The sequence below is a fragment of the Dipodomys ordii genome, unplaced genomic scaffold (genome assembly GCF_000151885.1).
Source record: "Dipodomys ordii isolate 6190 unplaced genomic scaffold, Dord_2.0 Scaffold1, whole genome shotgun sequence".
NCBI classification, from domain to species: Eukaryota; Metazoa; Chordata; class Mammalia; order Rodentia; family Heteromyidae; genus Dipodomys; species Dipodomys ordii.
Genome location: NW_012267217.1, coordinates 61,904,719 through 61,914,754, shown reverse-complemented (window position 1 = coordinate 61,914,754; position 10,036 = coordinate 61,904,719).

Genomic DNA, 10,036 nt, shown 5'->3' with positions numbered 1-10,036 from the left:
CCCGGGGTTCGCGCCACACTCAGCTCGTTCAGTCGTTCAGTCATCGCGCGTGGACACATCCCTGTCCCTCGCCGATCGAGCGTCCCGACGAGCACCCATGTCCCGCCCCATCCCCTTCACTCCGCATCTCGCTTCTGCCCCCCCCCCAGCACCCTTGGGGTGTGCGCCGAAGCCTCGGAGAGAAGCAGGGGTCGCCCTGGTTTTTTGGCTCCGGGTTAGCTGCCACCGGTGGCGGTGAGCGGCTCTGCCCCGCCCGCTGGAGGAGGAGGGGGGGGAGAGGGTGGGGAGAGAGGGAGACGGAGGGGGCAGGGGGAGGGGCACCTAGGTCAGGGTGGGATCAGAGGCTTGGGTTCCCATCAGGCGCCCCTGCAAAGCCTCGGGGGGTACTGGGAGACCAGGGCTCACGCGCCTGGGCAGCGCTGGCCACAGGGCCCTGCTCTTTCCCCAGTCCCGGCCAGGCAGTACACAGCACCCAGCAACCCACAGGCGGCCTTGGCTCTGCTGTTGGGTGGGCGGTGGGAGGAAGGAGTCTGCCAGCGGGCTGAGGCCGGGCCACTGCCCTCTCTTCCTATCGGTCGGGTCCTGGGCAGCTGCCTCGGCCCTAGATCTGGACACACTGGCTCAGATCTTGAACGTGGCCAGCAGCTTTGCCGACAAACAGGTCGAGGAGGAAGACAAATCTCATTGTCCCTAAAGCCACCACCGTCCTGGAGACCTGGAGGGAATGGGAGGGGGAAGGGCAGGGATTGAGGAAGATGACTGAATTTGGAGAGGAAGGTGGCGGGACCACCACGAATCAGGAGCTCAAGACCCAAGGGAACCTGGGGATCTGGAAAACCCCAGCTCCCAGGCCCTGGTCAGCTCAGCAGCAGCACCCCTCAACGCTCACTCCTCCACCCAGTGTTTTCCCAACCACCCTGCTTTACCAAGCATGGTTTTAAATTCTGCAACAGAAGAACAGAAATGCCCAAGATACAACCAGCAGTTGAGATCTGATTCTGTGAAACCTTCTGTCTGCTCAATTCGGTCAGGTCTGCAGTCACATGATCTTCATCACCTAGCTAGACCTTCACTTCATGTGACAGGAACTAAATGGACTCAATGTAGGGTCCCTGAGCTAGTGTAGGGGCAGACCGCTAGTCAGCCGGTCAGGAACATCTGGCTACATCCCCTGTGGCCTAAGGATGTTCAAGTATGCACCCCACTTCCTCTAAAAGACTTTCCTGACCCACCTGGATGAATCCCTTTGCCTGTGAGCTCTCAGCTTTGTATTCCTCTCCCTCCTGCCTCTCCTTACCTTTAACATTCTAATATACCACTGCTCAGTTGTACATTTCTGGTCAAACAGTTTTCCAGGTAAAGAATGAGTTCAGGGCTGGGAAGGTGGCTCAGTGGTAGAGTGCTTGCCTTGCATGCCTGAGGCCCTGGATTCGATTCCTCAGCACCACATAAGCAAAAAGAAAAAAGCCGGAAGTGGTGCTGTGGCTCAAGTGGTAGAGTGCTAGCCTTGAGCTGAAGAGCTGAGGGACAGGGCCCAGGCCCAGAGTTCAGGCCCCACGACTGGACCCAAAAAAAAAAAAAAAAAAAAGAATGAGCTCAAATCCATGAACATGGTCTATATCTCATTCCTTTAATTCCTCTTGTAGTTTTCCATCTGGAGATCTTACACATCCCTGTAAGGTCCGCTCCTGGATGGCAAGCAGACTCCACCCTCCTTGCAGCAAAGGCTCTGCCCAGTACCTGCGTTACCTAGGCAACTGGCACACCTGGAAGAGGTCACATCTACATCTGCTGAGGTCATATCTGGACTCGATGTGGCCACACCTTTCCCCACAACTACCCTAGATGAGGCCTAGCCCAGGGCCAGATGTCCTCTTTCCCAGGCTCTTTCCCAGCCATGTGGAGGGCTAACATGGCCTGGTGCCAGGTGGAACAATGAATAAACCTCCCCCTTACCTGAATACCACACGCGTGGTGTGCTTCTTACTCAACCTCCTCTTTAAAAACCTAACATAAATGGTTCCGTTTGAACCAGGGAAGGCCTTAAAGTCAGGATAGGTGGGATTCCTCTCCGTTTATTTTTTCTTTTTTTGTTTGTTTGTTTACCCTTTTTTGTTCTGAGGAATACCCACAGTTCTGTCGGCCTTTTTGCAAACTGGTCTGTCTGCTGCGGACACAGCACATCTACCATTTTTCTTAAGTGTGTGCTTAAACGTATCATTTTTTAACATTCTCATTCTTCTCACTTTTCACCTCTTTTCTGGTACTATATGGCTACACTATGGGGTCTAGACAATTGACCTTGGGCGTTAGTTCACTGAACACTGCCATATCCTAACTCCCTGAGTCAGGTAAGCTCCACCAGCCGGGACCCAAAGCAGGTAACATCTGGGTCTGCTGCCTGTCACCTGGTGAGAATATGGCATGTGCTTCCTTGGCTTCCACTCTCGTATTCTCTCAATGGCTTCATCACAAACCACAAGATCAGGCCACAAGGCCAGATGATTACGGAGTAGGAGCCCCCAGGACAAGAGCAGCTAAAACTGCTGGGGTTCAAGATGGCCATAAAAATGGTTTCTATTAAACCCAAATCCCTCAAGACGAAGACACAAACAAAACCAAGGGGTAAAGTATAAGGAGAAGAAGGCATGAGGCTATCAGGGTAAAGAAAGGGCAGAAAGTGAACTTAACAGACCAACAAACTCCCCCTCCCCTTTCCCCCCTTACCACCTAGGGAACAGCCTGAGAGGGACTCCAGAGTCCTCCAGACAGACTGGGAGACAGTGACATGCTCTCTTACAACTGCCTTATGACTAGGTTTCCTTACAAAAAATCATTCCCAAGGCAGTAAGTCGCAGAATCAAGTCAGACGTCCAAAGTCTGTCAGAATCATGTACTTGAGCTGACTTACAACTCATTACTTTTGGAGGTTACAGCTAGCCATATGTTGGTGCTGTAGATGACACTCTGACAATCAGCATTGAGTTTCTCTACAGAAACTTGAAGGCTTCTTTGTCTAAAGCACTGACTCTTCACTGAGGCCTGCTGTGTGCACATGAGCATGTGCGCGCCTGCACGCGTGCTTACCCCCACCCCCACATTGTATTATCTCGGTTGTTGTAACCTTTGGCTCAGATTTGATTCAACTGCAAGACACGTTGAGTGCAAACCCGTTTGTCCAAAACTATATACTGCAGGGTTCACCTGGCCGCTGGCCCAAGGCAGCTGGCATGTGTTTCTTCTACTCCCTTGTGCTTTTGGTCAGCAGCTCCAGCACTGGAAGTCCCTCAGCCTTATCATAAAGCCAGGCCACTCATCAAGACCGTGACGTCGCCGCAGAAGGAATTCAGTGGTTTCTGGACTAAGTTGGTTATCACATTGGCCTGCAGACCTCAAGACCAAGGTCAAGATGTTAAAAAAAAAAAAAAAAACAACCTTTTGAAACCGGGTCCATGACCAATGAACAGACAATTACAGGTCACCCAGCCTAGCTCATCAATAAAAGTTGTCCTCTGTCGTGGCGAGGGTGGCCAGGCTACCTCTGGTGGGAGGTAGCTCCTTTTTGCCCTCACACTGACATCTCCAGAAAGCCTGGCCCGCCTCCTTCTTAGTGTGTGGCCCAATCTCCTTTCTTCTGTTTCTATGCCACAAGGTCCCATCTGGACAGGGACGGTAGAAAGGAATGAGTCTGTTCACCTCCGGGTTGGGTACTGCAGAGCAGGGTGTGCACAGGGGCTGTGTGCTGCGCAGCGTCCGGCTCATGGGAGGGATTGTGTGAGGCACATACGAGGCAGGGAGCATCCAGGCTGGATCTCTGAAGGCAACCCTGCCTTCTACTAGTCCCCCTTCCGTTTCTGGAAGGGTCTATCATGTTGGCATGGGAACAAACCGCATCTAACTCAGAACACCTGGTATCCTAGTCACATTTTAAAAAACAGATTTCCTTGGGTTTTCTGCATACCTTCTCTTGCCATTTGAGAGTAAAGACTCTGTGTGTGTGTGTGTGTGTGTGTGTGTGTGTGCGCGCGCGCGTGCGTGCACATGTGTATTGGGGCTTGGACTCAGGGCCTGTTGCTCTTGCTTGGGCTTTTTCACTCAAAGCTGAGACAGTATCACTTGAACCACAACTCCATTTCTGGCTTTTGGGTGGTTGCTTGGAGATAAGAGTCTCATGGGGACTTTTCTGCGTGAGTTGGCATCAAACCACAATCCTCTGTTCTCTGGCTCCTGAGTAGCTAGCCTCACAGGCATGAGCCACCTGTGCCCAGCTTCTTTCCTTAGTCTTTATGCCTTTTATTTCATTATTCTCGCTCACGACAGGGGCTCCAGTGCGATGCTGACCAGGGGCCTTCATGCTGACACCCTCACCTTGTTTGCGCTTTAAAAGAAAGAGTGTAATTATTGTCCTAACGCACATAATTTAGCTATCGGCTTTTTTGCAGATGCTATTTACATGGTCACGGACCATGTGATGTCACTTCAGTCAATGACAGGCCAAAGATGATATTACCTAGCAATGTTATAACTGCCCAGGTTTGCTCCAGAACACACGCTGATGATTACTCACAGGTGAAACTTCCACATGATGTTTTACAGACTGTAAAACATGTTTGCATATATTTTCTACAGTTGACACGACAAAGCTCGTGGATCAAAAGAAAGAACAGCTGGGAACCAGTGTCTCAAGCCTGTAATCCAAGCTACTCAGGAGGCTGAGGATTGTGGTTCAAAGCCAGCCCAAGCAGGAAAGTCTGTAAGATTCTTAGCTCCAGTTAACCACCAGAAAACCAGAAATAGCACTGTGGTTAAAGTGGTAGCGTGTTAGCCTTGAGCAAAAGAGCTCAGGGACTGCATACCAGGTCTTAAGTGTGATCTATTGAAAAAAAAAAAAAGAATATGAACAGATAAATGGTGGCCCTTCATTTCCCTTCCAGTCATCAGTTCTGCCCCAGAGTAACCACTATTATGCTCATCCCTTCCATGTTGATGTGTATTTTTATATACATGGATGAACTCAGGGCTCAAAGATTGCAAGGCAGGTGCTCTACCACCTGAGCCACACCATTTCATGCTTTGTGCTGCCTTCTCTCTGGAGTCCCCCATGTGGTGTTATTGGTAGTTGGTCCGTTCCCGGGGTTGTGTTCCATTCTCTTGAGCACCATTGAACCACTGATAGGTAATTGTTCTCAGTTTGGATCAGTCCCAGATGATTCCACCACACACATTCTCGCCAATGTCTTCAGCCTGGCCCAGTTGGGTTCATCCTCTACCTAGGAATGGAGTCTGATTTTGCACCATGTCCATGGTATGACAGGAGGTGGTTCTCAGAGGAGTCGTCCTGGGTGGTAAGGTGTGGGCTGGTGGGAAGGGGTGAGGAACAGAGCCCGGCATTAACTCAGAATCTTCTGCCAGACTTTCTCCTGATCGCCTTGTGTGGTATCAGGTGTGCTCCACAGAGCTGGACTGGTAGTTGAACTACTTGGTGAGGTGCCTCGTGGGACCATGTGGGATGGTAACTGGTGGTGATTGGCTCTGGAGCTGTCCCCCCAGGGATTAAAACTGCACCCCTTATCTGGGCGCCAGTGGCTCATGCCTGTCATCCTAGCTACTCAGGAGGCTGAGATCTGAGGATCGCGGTTCAAAGCTAGCCTGTGCAGAAAAGTCTGTGAGACTCTTATCTCCAATTAACCACCAGAAAACCAGAAGTGGCGCTGTGGCTCGAGTGGTAGAGCACTCACCTTGAGCTGAAGAGCTCAGGGACAGCCCCAGGTCCAAAGTTCAAGCCCCACGACTGACAAAAACAAAACTGCACCCCTTTCTACTTCCTAACTCAGGGGTCTCTTCAAACAAGCTTCTCGCTGTCCCCAGGTACTACACTGCAGGAGAAGGAGGCTGGTCCGCAGCCTGGCTACCAAGAAATCTCCTGGGTGCCATCACCCCAACCCCAGCTGCTTGACAAATGCCCTCATCACACGGAACTGGCAATCGCCCCACGCCAGGCACAAAGTAACATTCCTAGGAATTCATTTTATAACCTAAGGACAGAAAGGCATGAAAGTCCTCTGAGAGTTTCAAGCATCTGCGGATGGAGAGACAAATTGCATTCCTGGAAGGGAAGGCTGTGTAAATGTCAATTCTCTCCCAAATTAAAGCACATCCAATTAAAACCCAAATTGGGGTTTTGTAGATTAGAAGGGAAAAAAATGTAAAATTTGTCTTGAAATGCCAACATTGTGATTGCCAAGAACTGTGAAAGCAAAGCACGGGAGCGACAGAGCCTGGAGGAGATGTGAGTTAGAACAGAGAGGCCTCAGGATGGAAAATGCCATGAGAGAAGAAAGGGGCCCTGGCCAAGAGGGAGAAAGTGCTGGCAATTTCTGCAGGGCAGGCTACGAGATGCAGTGTTTTAAACTTGGCACTGATGGCTCAGTTGAAAGGACTTCTATCACTACAGCAGAGAAAGAAAATGGATGGGGGGCCAGGTGGTCTTACAGCATGGTCAGACTGGCCTCCATTCACTCTCCTCCTGCCTCTGCCTCCCCACGGCTGGAATGAAAGGCATGTACAACCAGACCTGCAAGAACCTGTAATTATTTTTTTTAATAAGAATTTTTAGTTTTTTGTTTTTTTTGTCAGTCATGGGGTTTGAACTCTGGACCTGGGCAATGTCCCTCAGCTCTTCAGCTCAAGGCTAGCACTCTACCACTTGAGCCACAGAACCACTTCTGGTTTTCTGGTGGTTTATTGAAGAGTCTCACGTACTTTCCTGCCTGGGCTGGCTTTGAACCGCGATCCTCAGATCTCAGCCTCTTGAGAAGCAAGGATGACAGGCATGAGCTACTGATGCCCAGAGAACTTTTAGTTTTTTAACTTATATTTTTGTTATCTTTAAGGACTTGCAAAAAGGAGTTACCACTCAACAAGGCAGTTTATAAGTACAGTGCCTCTTGATCAACGTTATCCCTTTTTTCATTCAGGAATTAAAGTTTTTCATAAATGCTATTTATTTCTGTTTTGTTTTATATATGTTTATATTTTAGATCTAAGTTCCATAGGGGAGAGAAAATATGCCCCCTATGTCTCTCTGAGCCTGACTTATTTCACTTGATATGATTTTTCCTACCCAGGTGCTTACATTTATTACAAATGACATAATAGTATTCCTCCTGATGAATGAGTACCCAGATGTGAAGGCAGCCCGGGCAGACAGATCCAAAACACTCTTACCTCCAATGAACCAGCAAAAATCCAGAAGTGGAGCTATGGCTCAAGTGGGAGAGCACCAGTTTTGACAAGAAAGCTGACTTTGGTTTCCATCATGGAGCGAGATGAGCTTTGTAAAAGTCACCGCATGGACAGCATCTCCTCATTGTTTGGTAGTCCTTAATCAGAGCACTATATAATTCCAGGAAATGTTTCTAGATTAAAGCTTCTGCTTCACCACTTCCTGAATATTTACCTTAAGAAAACCCACTTCTCTTTTCCATTTTCTCACACTTATGGGTATTTCAACTCGTGGTCCCTTGGCTCCATTCTTCTGGGCCTGTAAAGGGTGAGGCAGAGCACTAGGGCGGTGGGGATGTGGTGGAGGAAAGTGCTTACCTCACGAAGGAGGAGGCAGAGACAAGAACTGGCGATTTTTTTAAAATGAATAATTCTGACATCAAGAATAGGTCGACAGAACCCCAGAACAAATCTAAAGAAAACAGAAGAAAGGAAATTAATGAGAAAATGGATCTGATTGCTTGGAGATGGCTTAAGTGTCTGCCCCAACCCCCAAATTTTTATGTATTGGAGATCTGGTTCCCAGTATGGAACATTGGGAGGTGTGTCCTTTAAGAGGTGGGGCCTAAGGGGAGGTCTTTAGGTCATTGGGACTCTGTCCTCAGAAGTCATTAAGGTATTACTCACGAGATCCTGGTCAGTTAGCATAAGAAAAATGTTATAAAGCCTCTACCCAGCCTCTCTAGTTTCTGGTTGGTTGGTTTGTTTTACTAATTTATTTGGCTGTGAAAGTCTCACAGACTTTCCTGCCCAGGCTGGCTTCAAACCATGATTTTCAGATCTTAGCCTCCTAAGTAGCTAAGATTACAGCCAGGAGTCACTGGCAGCTGGCTGGCTTCTGGTTTTGCAAGGTGATGATGTGAGCTGGGCCAAGTCAGTGCCAAACCCTTAAACTTCCAAACCTGTGAGATGAATCGGCCTCCTTTGTTTTCAAAGTTAGCTTGCCTCAGAGATTTCATGATCATAATTTAAAACCCCAGACTAGCCAGGTGCTCATGGCCCACACCAGTAATCCTAACTACTCAGGAGGCTGAGATCTGAAGGGTCATGGGTCAAAGCCAGTTCAGGCAAGAAATTCTGTGAGACTCTTATTTCCAATTAACCACCAGGAAACCAGAAGTGGCGCTGTGGCTCCAAATGGAAAAGCCTTGAGTGGAAAAGCTCAGGGGCAGCACCCAGGCCCTGAGTTCAAACCCCATGACTGGGGAAAAAAACAAACAAAAACCTCAGACTAACACAACCGAAAACCAGAAAAACGGACAAGTGTATTGAAGACATAAAAAGAGACAATCTCTGTTCTGCAAAATACAATTCATGAATAAGGTGGGAAATATTAATATAATGAGAAAGATTATACCAGAATAAGACACAATGGATAAAACAGATTATAAACTTTTTATCCATAATCCTATCTAGTAAATGCAAGTATTTTGCCGTAGGTGATTTTCAGAGATGGATCAGAGAGAAAAGAGAAAAATCATAATGGCCTACAGTCAAGGAAACTATTGAAGAAAGTTCTCAGGCAATTATCTCCAAAAAATGGCGATGAGCAGCCTGGTCACTTCATTGGGTAGGCATTGTAAGATGAAAGACACAGCTAATTGTGTTGATGCTTCAATTAATGCTAGGTGAAGATAACACATTCTGACACCAAAGTGTGACAAATAAAAGAGGAAAAACATCATTTTAGCTAGGAATAGAGAGGCACAGAAATTCAACAGCCCCTCTGAAGAGCAATGAAGTCCTTCCAGCACAAGTCTGAGAAAGCAGACATTTCATGCCTGAGCATCTATTTGGGGAGAAACGGCTTTAATGTGAAATAATGCTTAAAAAATAATAGCTGTTCAACTTGAAAGGCACAAGAGTATAAAGAAAAAAAAACAGAGCCAAAAGGAAGTAAGAACCCCTTTGTAGATCACCTTTAGAATAACAATAAAAAATTAAATCAAAATAATTAAAAAGTGAACAAAAGAAAAAGCCACTAGAATCTGAATTCACTAGATCTTTAATGCTGTATCATTTTTCTTCCAGTGTTGCTGTGTATTTTGCACAATTGGAACCACCACAATGTGTGTGTGTGTGTGTGTGTGTGTGTGTGTGTGTGTGTGCTGGGACTTGAACCCAGGGCCAGGGCATTGCCTCTTAGCTTTTTTGCTCAAGGCTTAACCACTTGAGCCACAACTCAGCTTCTTGCTTTGATGGGTGGTTAATTGGTGATAAGAATCTCCTGGGCTTTCCTGCCCAGACTGTTTTTGAACCACAAGCCTCAGGTCTCAATAACTAGGATTTTAGGAGTGGGCCACTGACACCTGACTGGGGATAATTCTGCTCTCTTTTAGTGGGACATCTGACACCTTGCCTCTGTACTTCCAGTTGTCACAATGTGCCCAAGGACACGTGTGTGTGTGTGTGTGTGTGTGTGTGTGTGTGTGTGTGTGGTGCATCACTGGCCTCTCTAGAGTACAGGCCAAGGGTAGTGCTGAACACTGAGCGATGCACAGGATAGTCCTCACAGCAAAGAATTCTGAATACATAGTGGTGTATGCTGCCATTTCCAGCTACTCCGGAGACAGAAGGAGGAGGATCAAGGTTTGAGGCAGTCCTGGGCAAGGACCCTATCTGAAAATAAATCAAAGCAAAAAGACTAGGGCATGATTCAAGTGGTGGAGCACTGACAGGAGGAAGAGAAGGAAGGGGAGGAGGGAAAAAGGAAAGAAGGAAGGAAGGAAGGAAGGAAGGAAGGAAGGAAGGA